At 42.8% G+C, this 12,453-nt stretch overlaps 1 long non-coding RNA gene across 1 annotated transcript; it reads left to right on the forward strand.

The window, feature by feature from the left end:
• Positions 1–1,770: 1,770 nt before the first annotated feature.
• On the forward strand, positions 1,771–5,609 carry LOC127906788 (uncharacterized). The gene is made up of 2 exons (XR_008062852.1): positions 1,771–3,119; positions 3,388–5,609. It is a non-coding gene; the product is annotated as an uncharacterized LOC127906788 (long non-coding RNA).
• The last annotated feature ends 6,844 nt before the right edge of the window (positions 5,610–12,453 follow it).

Raw genomic sequence — 12,453 nt, forward strand, 5'->3', positions numbered from 1 at the left:
AATAAAAAAAATAAAAAAATAAAATGTAGCATTAGCTAAATTAGCTAGCCAACTTTAGCCAGTTAGCTTGGGTGCTTGACTGCCTTGTAGGAAAAAATATTTGGGATTATGATTAATAAAGTTTGGATCAACCCTGTTAATTTGCGTATTTTGGGGTTGAACAATCCTTGTGAGAATCAAGGATAGTGGATATTAGGTAACAAAGGAGAGTTAGTCAATTGGAAAGTAAGAATTTCGACCTTTGAATTGTTTAAGAATTGGCTGATGTATTTTCTACATTTGGTGAGTTACAGGTTAATCTTAAACTAGTAGATGTTTAATGAGTGGGAGACAGTGGTTAGTGATAAAAATATAGTCATGTTGATAAGCAGGATTGGTGTAAACGTAATGAGTGTTGACAGTATGTGAACAGTAATATGTTATGCAATATTTTAGTAATTTGAAAAGTTGATGTTTCAATACAAGGTTAAATGATAGAGGGATTGAGCCTTGAGATTGTAAAAAAGATTAACTGCAGTTGAAGGCAAGCAGGTAGTGGGATATTTTAAGTAGAGGCATGAGAAACATTCTTTGACAGTTTCTGATTATCATCCTCTGCTCTCATCCTTCTAGACCTATCGGCTGCCTTCGATACTGTGAACCATCAGATCCTCCTCTCCACCTTCTCCGAGTTGGGCATCTCCGGCGCGGCCCACGCTTGGATTGCGTCCTACCTGACAGGTCGCTCCTACCAGGTGGCGTGGCGAGAATCTGTCTCCTCACCACGCGCTCTCACCACTGGTGTCCCCCAGGGCTCTGTTCTAGGCCCTCTCCTATTCTCGCTATACACCAAGTCACTTGGCTCTGTCATAACCTCACATGGTCTCTCCTATCATTGCTATGCAGACGACACACAATTAATCTTCTCCTTTCCCCCTTCTGATGACCAGGTGGCGAATCGCATCTCTGCATGTCTGGCAGACATATCAGTGTGGATGACGGATCACCACCTCAAGCTGAACCTCGGCAAGACGGAGCTGCTCTTCCTCTCGGGGAAGGACTGCCCGTTCCATGATCTCGCCATCACGGTTGACAACTCCATTGTGTCCTCCTCCCAGAGCGCTAAGAACCTTGGCGTGATCCTGGACAACACCCTGTCGTTCTTAACTAACATTAAGGCGGTGGCCCGTTCCTGTAGGTTCATGCTCTACAACATCCGCAGAGTACGACTCTGCCTCACACAGGAAGCGGCGCAGGTCCTAATCCAGGCACTTGTCATCTCCCGTCTTGATTACTGCAACTCGCTGTTGGCTGGGCTCCCTGCCTGTGCCATTAAACCCCTACAACTCATCCAGAACGCCGCAGCCCGTCTGGTGTTCAACCTTCCCAAGTTCTCTCACGTCACCCCGCTCCTCCGCTCTCTCCACTGGCTTCCAGTTGAAGCTCGCATCCGCTACAAGACCATGGTGCTTGCCTACGGAGCTGTGAGGGGAACGGCACCTCAGTACCTCCAGGCTCTGATCAGGCCCTACACCCAAACAAGGGCACTGCGTTCATCCACCTCTGGCCTGCTCGCCTCCCTACCACTGAGGAAGTACAGTTCCCGCTCAGCCCAGTCAAAACTGTTTGCTGCTCTGGCTCCCCAATGGTGGAACAAACTCCCTCACGACGCCAGGACAGCGGAGTCAATCACCACCTTCCGGAGACACCTGAAACCCCACCTCTTTAAGGAATACCTAGGATAGGATAAAGTAATCCTTCTCACCCCCCTTAAAAGATTTAGATGCACTATTGTAAAGTGGCTGTTCCACTGGATGTCATAAGGTGAATGCACCAATTTGTAAGTCGCTCTGGATAAGAGTGTCTGCTAAATGACTTAAATGTAATGTAAATGCAATTATTGTCGCTTGGTTTTATAGTTAGGTAACACCAGTGAATTTGAGCAGGAAGTTCATGTATTCTAAAATGATAATCTGTTTTCAATACATGGAACAGTAATAAAAGTAGAATGAAATTAGTATTGACTATTAAACTGATAAGACAGCTCCAACTTTTTGAAGGTTCTACATTTGTTAAACAACAGTTTTATATTTTACTTAATTAATGCAACAGGTTACATTTTCCGTATTACCAGAAAGGGGTCCTGTGATTTTTAAAATTTTAGATGGAGATGATTACACTTAGAACACTGTATTATCTATGTGTCTTGAGTAGGATTCTTGCTTCCAGGACTGAAGTCCAATACAGAATGTACAGTTGAAGTCGGAAGTGTACATACATTTTAACTCAGTTTTTCACAATTCCTGACATTTAATCCTAGTAAAAATTCCCTGCTTTAGGTCAGTTAGGATCACCATTTTATTTTAAGAATGTGAAATGTCAGAATAATATTAGAGAGAATGATTTATTTCAGATTATTTATTTTATCACATTCTCAGTGGACCAGAATTTTACATGCACTCAATTAGTATTTAGTAGCTTTGCCTTTCAATTGTTTAACTTGGGTCAAACATTTCGGGTAGCCTTCCACAAGCTTCCCACAATAAGTTGGGTGAATTTTGGCCCATTCCTCCTGACAGAGCTGGTGTAACTGAGTCAGGTTTGTAGGCCTCCTTGCTCGTACACGCTTTTTAAGTTCTGCCCACACATTTTCTATAGGATTGAGGTCAGGGCTTTGTGATGGCCACTCCAAAACATTGACTTTGTTGTCATTAAGCCATTTTTCCACAACTTTGGAAGTATACTTGGGGTCATTGTCCATTTGCAACCAAGCTTTAATTTCCTGACTGGTGTCTTGAGATATTGCTTCAATATATCCACACAATTGTTCCCCCTCATGATGCCATCTATTTTGTGAATTGCACCAGTCCCTCCTGCAGCAAAGCACCCCCACAACATGATGCTGCCACCCCCATGCTTCACGGTTGGGATGGGTGTCCTTCGGCTTGCAAGCCTCCCCTTTTTATCCAAACATAACAATGGCCAATATGACCAAACAGTTCTATTTTTGTTTCATCAGACCAGAGGACATTTGAGTCACTGACGTGATCTTCCTGTTTAGATTGGCGGATTGCCCCCCCCTTGGTTTGTGCCGTTGCGGAGATCATCGTGGGCCATATACTCGGCCTTGTCTCAGGATGGTAAGTTGGTGGATGTGGTGTGGGGCTGTGCTTTGGCAAAGTGGGTGGGGTTATATCCTGACTGTTTGGCTCTGTCCGGGGTATCGTCGGACGGGTCCACAGTGTCTCCCGACCCCTCCTGTCTCAGCCTCCATTTATGCTGCAGGGTGCTAGGGTAAGTCTGTTATATCTGGAGTATTTCTCCTGCCATATCCGGTGTCCTGTATGAATGTCAGTATGCTCTCTCTAATTTTCTCTCTATATATTTTTCTTTCTCTCTCTCTCGGAGGACCTGAGACCTAGGACCATGCCTCAGGACTACCTGGCCTGATGACTCCTTGCTGTTCCCAGTCTACCAGGCCGTGCTGCTCCTGCGGCTATGGAACGCTGACCTGTTCACCGGACGTGCTACCTGTTCCAGACATGCTGTTTTCAACTCTCTAGAGACAGCAGGAGCGGAAGAGATACTCTGAATGATCGGCTATGAAAAGCCAACTGACATTTGCTCCTGAGGTGCTGACCTGTTACACCCTCGACAACCACTGTGATTATTATTATTTGACCCTGCTGGTCATCTATAAACATTTGAACATCTTGGCCATGTTCTGTTATAATCTCCACCCGGCACAGCCAGAAGAGGACCTGCCACTCCTCATAGCTTGGTTCCTCTCTAGGTTTCTTCTTAGGTTCTGGCCTTTCTAGGGAGTTTTTCTAGCCACCGTGCTTCTACACCTGCATTGCTTGCTGTTTGGGGTTTTAGGCTGGGTAAGAAGGGCTTTATAAATACATTTGATTGATTGATACAGACTCTGCATTGACCACTTTGGGAGAACAAGTACAGGCCACTTGCAAAAGTACATGGCAGAACAGGCAAGCTTTAAATTGGCTCTTGGCAGAGAAAGGTAGAGTTTGTGTTATGTTTGGAGATGAACGCTGCACCTTCATCCCCAATAACACTGCCCCAGATGGTTCATTACTAAGGCAATGACCAAGCTGAAAGGACTACGACAGGAATTAAAGGACAATGCTGGACATGATTCCCATGCCTGGGACTGGTTGGACTCAATCCTGGGAAAATGGGGTGCAAATGTTTACAAAAATGGCAATCATGATAGGCAAAGCACTAGTGGTGATGGGTGTTGTATTGTGTTTTATTTTACCTTTACTGAAATCTCTCCTCATTCAAACCCCAGAAAAACATATGACTGTACAAACGGTCATCACCAACCCATTTGTGGAGATGTTCCCTGTTCTTGGAGCTCCTGAACAATACACTGACAAAAGTGGAAAATGCCTATTGGGGTAGCTCCAGGGGGAGGATGGGGTTGTCGTACCTATCAAGAACAACATAAATTGTTATGTTGTTCTTCCTGACATATATCCAATTCCGGACTATGTCGTGGATCCTAATCCTGATCACAGGATTCAACCAATATAAGTGGTGCTCAAAAGACTGAAGAGAAGGAGATGGACATTATCATCATATTGAAACTTTGACTGCATTGTATCATAGGGGTGATTGCCCACTGTGTTGTGATAAAGAGCGTGTTTAGTGAATATGTATGATACTGTAAATGAAGTTAGACCTTCTGTTTATATGACCTCCTAGACATGTAAGTGACATAGGGTTTTCTGGTTACGAGAATCCACAGACCATGCCCTTAATCCTCTAACAGGTTTTTTCATTATTGACCTAATAGTTGTTAGAGAGGTGTCTATGAGGGTGTGTGTTTAGGTGTCATATTCAGAACGACATAAGGGTTGATGAGGTTTGGTTTAGTATTTTTGATTTTTATTGTTTTATTTTATTTTACATAACTGAAACTCTCGGTCAAGGCTGAGATATGCATGCATATACTTTTATACTGTATGTTGAAGGATAAATAGGCTGATCTTGAACTTCTTTCAGGCTCTGTGAGGGGTCTTGTGTCAGTGTGGGGCTTTTTAGCCCCAGAGGAGGGATATATTGGTAATTTTCCAGTACATATGTGGCAATTATTTAATTCAGAAGGAGCCAGTAAACTAGTGCACTCTATATGTGCTCTGGGTCATTAGACATGCACCCGTCTGGGGTTGGACACGACTGGATATTCCTGTAACTGTGTTATGGCCTACTATGCACTGTTGCTATGGTTACACCTCTTGGGGTTGTCCAGAACATGGGTGTCCCTTTCAGAGGAGTTAGCAGGATGACATGTCTGGTTATTTTTGTAAAGTACCAAGGACTGTGGCTAGGGTCCTACATGTATGCACCTCTCTTAGTGGAGAACAGGTCTGTCTATTTCTGTGGCTCTACGGGTTCCATGTCCTAATATGAAACTAAACTTAGTGCAAGGCAATAAGATAATGGTGGCTAAATGCCAGAGGGGATGAGTCATTAAGAGGAGTTACTATGAGTGTGACATAAGGAGGAATAATGTATAAAACATGTGTGCCAAGCCTGGAAAGGCAATTGTATTCATGAACCAGCTCGGCTTTTGTTATGCTGTAATAAAAGTATATTTGAACTCACAGGCTCTGGAATTTGTGAAATATGATTGACCAAATATTTCCACGACACCGCCTGTCCAAACTGAGCAGCAATTGGGGTAAAGGGCCTTGGTCAGGGAGGTGACCAAGAACCCAATGGTCACCTGGACAGAGCTTCAGAGTTCATCTGTTGAGATGGGAGAACTTTCCAGAAGGACAACCATCTCTGCAGCACTTCACCAATCAGACCTTTGTGGTAGTGACCAGACGGAAGCCACACCTCTGTAAAAGGCACATGACAGCGTGCTTGGAGTTTGCCAAAAGGCACCTGAAGACTCTCAGACCATGAGAAACAAGATTCTCTGGTCTGATGAAACCAAGATTGAACTCTTTGTCCTGAATGCCAAGCGTTACGTCTGGAGAAAACCTGGCACCATCCCTACGGTGAAGCATGGTGGTGGCACTATCATGCTGTGGGGATGTTTTTCAGCGGCAGGGACTCAGAGACCAGTCAGGATCGAGGCAAAGATGAACGGAGCAAAGTACAGAGAGATCCTTGAGGAAAACATACTCCAGAGCGCTCAGGACCTCAGACTGGGGTGACGGTTCATCTTCCAACAGGACAACGACCCTAAGTACACACCCAAGACAACGCAGGAGTGGCTTCGGGACAAGTCTCTGAATGTCCTTGAGTGGCCCAGCCAGAGCCCAGACTTGAACTCAAACATCTCTGGAAAGACCTAAAAATAGCTGTGCAGCAACGCTCCCCATCCAATCTGACAGAGCTTGAGAGGATCTGCAGAGAAGAATGGGAGAAACTCCCCAAATGCAGGTATGCCAAGCTTGTAACGTCATATCCAAAAAGACTCAAGGCTGCAATCACAGCCAAAGGTGCTTCAAAAGTACTGAGTAAAGGGTCTGAATACTTATGTATATGTCATATTTCCGTTTTTAAAAATATAAATTAGCAAACATTTCTAACCTGTATTTGCATTGCCATTTTGTGTAGATTGATGGAGGGGAACAATTTTATCAATTTCATGATAAGGCTGTAACCTAACAATATGTGGAAAGGGTCAAGGGGTCTGAATTAGAGGTCAGCCGATTAATCGGCATGGCCAATTAATTAGGGCCGATTTCAAGTTTTCACATCAATCGGTAATCTGCATTTTTGGACGCCGATTATGGACGATTACATTGCACTCCATGAGGAGACTGCGTGGCAGCCTGACCACTTGTTACGTGAGTGCAGCAAGAAGCCAAGGTAAGTTGCTAGCTAGCATTGAACTAATCTTATGAAAAACAATCAATATTCATATAATCACTAGTTAACTACACATGGTTGATGATATTACTAGTTTATCTAGCGTGTCCTGCTTTGCATATAATCAATGCGGTGCATGTTAACCTCTTGCTCCTTCCTACCTGACATGCAGGCGTCCCATCTAGACATCTATTTATATATAAATAAATAAATCTGGAAATGCAAATGCGCTACGCTAAATGCTAATAGCACTCGTTAAAACTCAAACGTTCATTAAAATACACATGCAGGGTATTGAATTAAAGCCACACTCGTTGTGAATCCAGGCAACAAGTCAGATTTTTAAAATGCTTTTCGGCTAAAGCATGAGAAGCTATTATCTGATAGCATGTAACACCCCAAAAGACCCGCAGGGGACGTAAACAAAATAATCAGCATAGTCGCTACACAAAACGCACAAATAAAATATAAAACATTCATTACCTTTGACCATCTTCTTTGTTGGCACTCCTAGATGTCCCATAATCACTATTGGGTCTTTTTTTCGATTAAATTGGTCCATATATAGCCTAGATATCGATCTATGAAGACTGTGTGATCAACGGAAAAAAATAGCGTCTTATAACGTAACGTCATTTTTTTAAATTAAAAAAGTAGACGATAAACTTTCACAAAACACTTCGAAATACTTTTGTAATGCAACTTTAGGTATTAGTAAACGTTAATAAGCGATCAAATTGATCACGAGGCGATGTATATTCTATAGCTGTACGTCTGGAAATAATGTCCGGGTAAATCTCAACCAAAATATCTGGTCGGAGACCTGAAGAAATGGGCTGTCTCTTCTTCGTTTGACCAAGAAACAAAGCCTAGGCAAATGACAAGACTGTTGACATCGTGTGGAAGCTGTAGGAATTGCAATCTCGGCTCCAGGTAATTTGCTTTCCCATAGACAATACATGATATATTTTCCAATTTTCAGTGATCAGATTTTCCTGCGCTTTTCGATGAAACGCACGTTCTGTTATAGTCACAGCCGTGATTTAACCAGTTTTATAAACGTCTGAGTGTTTTCTATCCACACATACTAATCATATGCATATACTATATTCCAGGCATGAGAAGCAGGGCGCTGAAATGTTGCGCGATTTTTAACAGAATGTTCGAAAAAGTAGAGGGTCGACTTAAGAGGTTAATTTATCATCGAATCACAGCCTACTTCGACAAACGGGAGATGATTTATCAAGCGAAAAAAAGCACTGTCTTTGCACCAATGTGTACCTCACCATAAACATCCATGCCTTTCTTAAAATCAATACACAAGTATATTTTTTAAAATCTGCATATTTAGTTAACTTCTTGCGTCGAGCCATCCCGGATCCGGGATCGTGAATACAGCCTCAAGCTCATTACCTTAACGCAACGTTAACTATTCATGAAAATCGCAAATGAAATTAAATTAATCTGATTCCCGGGACCACCCATACGTAGAATGTATGCACACATGACTGTAAGTCGCTTTGGATAAAAGCGTCTGCTAAATGGCATATATTATTATTATTATTATATTATTTGCTCTCAAGCTTAGCCTTTTGTTAACAACACTGTCATCTCAGATTTTCAAAATATGCTTCTCAACCATAGCAAACTAGCATTTAGCATTTAGCGTTAGCATTTAGCGTTAGCATTTAGCATTAGCATTTAGCATTAGCATTTTGCGTTAGGAGCTGGCAACATTTCACAAAAAACAGCAAAAACATTCAATAAATAATTTACCTTTGAAGAACTTCGGATGTTTTCAATGAGGAGACTCTCAGTTAGATAGCAAATGTTCAGTTTTCCTGAAAGATTAGTTGTGCAGGAGAAATTGGTCCGTTTTCTGCGTCATGTTTGGCTACCAAAAAAAAAAAAATTCATTCATCCAAATGTCAAACTCTCTTCCACATTAACTCCATAATTTCTTCTGAAACATGGTAAACGTTGTTTAGAATCAATCCTCAAGGTGTTTTTCACATATCTCTTCATGATATATAATTCCTGGAAGTCTCCTCTCTGTCTCAATCACATGGATGAATGCGAGCAGCTTGGAGATTACGCAACAATTTCAACAAAGGACACTGACACCCTAGAGCCACTCCAATTTGCTTACCGCCCAAATAGGTCCACAGACGATGCAATCTCAACCACACTGCACACTGCCCTAACCCATCTGGACAAGAGGAATACCTATGTGAGAATGCTGTTCACTACAGCTCGGCATTCAACACCATAGTACCCTCCAAGCTCGTCATCAAGCTCGAGACCCTGGGTCTCGACCCCGCCCTGCACAACTGGGTACTGGACTTCCTGACGGGCCGCCCCCAGGTGGTGAGGGTAGGGAACAACATCTCCTCCCCTCTGATCCTCAACACTGGGACCCCACAAGGGTGCATTCTGAGCCCTCTCCTGTACTCCCTGTTCACCCACGACTGCGTGGCCACGCACGCCTCCAACTCAATCATCAAGTTTGCGGACGACACAACAGCGGTAGGCTTGATTACACCAACATCCCATGATTGCCTAGATGCAATCTCCCTCTTGATTACCGGCCATTCCACTGAGCATTCCCAAGTTCTCTCCAAGTGCCCCAGCTCCTCCGCTCTCTCATGCACCAATTTGTACGGGCTGTGAGTCCTCAGGCTGGACACCCAAACAAGAGGGCACTATCCACCTCTGGCCTGCTCGCTCTACCACTGAGGGAAGTACAGTCTGCCTTAAAGGACAGCGGAGTGTAAATGTAAATGGGTAAGTCGCTTTGGACGACGAGACGGCCTACAGGGAGGAGGTGAGGGCCCTCGGAGTGTGGTGTCAGGAAAATAACCTCACACTCAACGTCAACAAAACTAAGGAGATGATTGTGGACTTCAGGAAACAGCAGAGGGAACACCCCCCTATCCACATCGATGGAACAGTAGTGGAGAGGGTAGCAAGTTTTAAGTTCCTCGGCATACACATCACAGACAAACTGAATTGGTCCACTCACACAGACAGCACCGTGAAGAAGGCGCAGCAGCGCCTCTTCAACCTCAGGAGGCTGAAGAAATTCGGCTTGTCACCAAAATCACTCACAAACTTCTACAGATGCACAATCGAGAGCATCCTGGCGGGCTGTATCACCGCCTGGTACGGCAACTGCTCCGCCCTCAACCGTAAGGCTCTCCAGAGAGTAGTGAGGTCTGCACAACGCATCACCGGGGGCAAACTACCTGCCCTCCAGGACACCTACACCACCCGATGTTACAGGAAGGCCATAAAGATCATCAAGGACCACCCGAGCCACTGCCTGTTCACCCCGCTATCATCCAGAAGGCGAGGTCAGTACAGGTGCATCAAAGCTGGGACCGAGAGACTGAAAAACAGCTTCTATCTCAAGGCCATCAGACTGTTAAACAGACACCACTAACATTGAGTGGCTGCTGCCAACACACTGACACTGACTCAACTCCAGCCACTCTAATAATGGGAATTGATGGGAATGATGTAAATATATCACTAGCCACTTTAAACAATGCTACCTTATATAATGTTACTTACCCTACATTATTCATCTCATATGCATACGTATATACTGTACTCTATATCATCGACTGCATCCTTATGTAATACATGTATCACTAGCCACTTTAACTATGCCACTTTGTTTCCATACTCATCTTATATGTATATACTGTACTCGATACCATCTACTGTATCTTGCCTATGCTGCTCTGTACCATCACTCATTCATATATCCTTATGTACATATTCTTTATCCCCTTACACTGTGTATAAGACAGTAGTTTAGGAATTGTTAGTTAGATTACTTGTTGGTTATTACTACATTGTCGGAACTAGAAGCACAAGCATTTCGCTACACTCGCATTAACATCTGCTAACCATGTGTATGTGACAAATGCAATTTGATTTGATTTGATTTTGGGCGGACCCCTGGTAAATGTAGTCTCTTATGGCCAATCTTCCAATGATATGCCTACAAATACGTCACAATGCTGCAGACAACTTGGAGAAACGGTAGAAAGGGCAGGCTAATTCATGGCGCTTTCACAGCCATATAATGAGACAATGGAAAACAGAGCCTCAAAAATCCTGCTCATTTCCTGTTTGAGGTTGCATCTTGGTTTCCGCCTGTAAGATCAGTTCTGGGGCACCCACAGATAATATCTTTGCGGTTTTGAAAACGTCAGAGTGTTTTCTTTCCAAAGCTGGCAATTATATGCATAGTCGAGCATCTTTTTGTGACAAAATATTGCGCTTAAAACGGGCACGTTTTTTTTATCCAATAATGAAATTAGCGCCCCCCTAGCTTCAACTGGTTAATATTGCCTGCTAACATTCATTTATTTTAACTATAGAAATCATGTAACTTCTCTTGCGTTCTGTGCAAGCAGAGTCGGTGTATATGCAGCAGTTTGGGCCGCCTGGCTCGTTGCAAACTGTGTGAAGACCATTTCTTACTAACAAAGACTGTAATTAATTTGCCAGAATTTTACGTAATTATGACAACATTGAAGGTTGTGCAATGTAACTGCAATAGTTAGACTTAGGGATGCCACCAGGAACGTAAATGTTAGCTTTTTTACATGGCACATATTGCACATTTACTTTCCTCTCCAACACTGTGTTTTTGCATTATTTAAACCAAATTGAACACGTTTCATTATTTATTTGAGACTAAATAGATTTTATTTATGTATTAAGTTAAAATAAAAGTGTTCATTCAGTATTGTTGTAATTGTCATTATTACAAATATATATATAGTATATATAGAATCGGCTGATTTAATCGTTATCAGCTTTTTTTGGTCCTCCACTAATCGGTATCGTATCAGCGTTGAAAAATCATAATCGGTCGACCTCTAGTCTGAATACTTTCCGAAGGCACAGTATGAATAGTGTGTAAATTGTATTTTGTTGTCTCTTGGTGTTTTTCCAATATACACAGAGTATACCAAAGATTAGGAACACCTTCCTAATATTGAGTTGCACCCCCCACCCTTTTGCCCTCAGAACAGCCACAATTCGTCTGGACATGGACTTTACAAAGTGTTGAAAGCGTTCCACAGGGATGCTGGCCCATGTTGACTCCAATGCTTCCCACATTTGTGTCAAGTTGGCTAGATGTCCTTTGGGTGGTTTTCTTAAATTCTTGATACACAGGAAATTTGAGCGTGAAAAACCTAGCAGCACTTTGTTGTGGTTAATTTCTTTGTCTCTCCTCATTTGATATTAAACTTATCACACAAGTCAGAGGTATACATAAACTAAATCTTTAATCACTTATTAATAAGAAAGCAGGTCAATACAACGCACACAAAAAAGTGAATAGATTGAGTGCTCTACGATAATGATGGCTGGTTGACAATTCACGATCAAATTATTCGTTGAGAGCCCAGAGACATAAGTACAAAAGTATTTTATAGCCAAGATACACCCCTTTCAACATACATGACGAACAACGTTGTGTATGTTGAATGACCCATATAGAATGGGTCACAAGGTTAAAATGTGTACGAAAGATACCTATTATACATAGCAGACAGTATCTGCAGTGTCTGGCCCGCCGACTCCAAACTGGAACCATCT

Source organism: Oncorhynchus keta, chromosome 13 (assembly GCF_023373465.1).
Source record: "Oncorhynchus keta strain PuntledgeMale-10-30-2019 chromosome 13, Oket_V2, whole genome shotgun sequence".
NCBI classification, from domain to species: domain Eukaryota; kingdom Metazoa; phylum Chordata; class Actinopteri; order Salmoniformes; family Salmonidae; genus Oncorhynchus; species Oncorhynchus keta.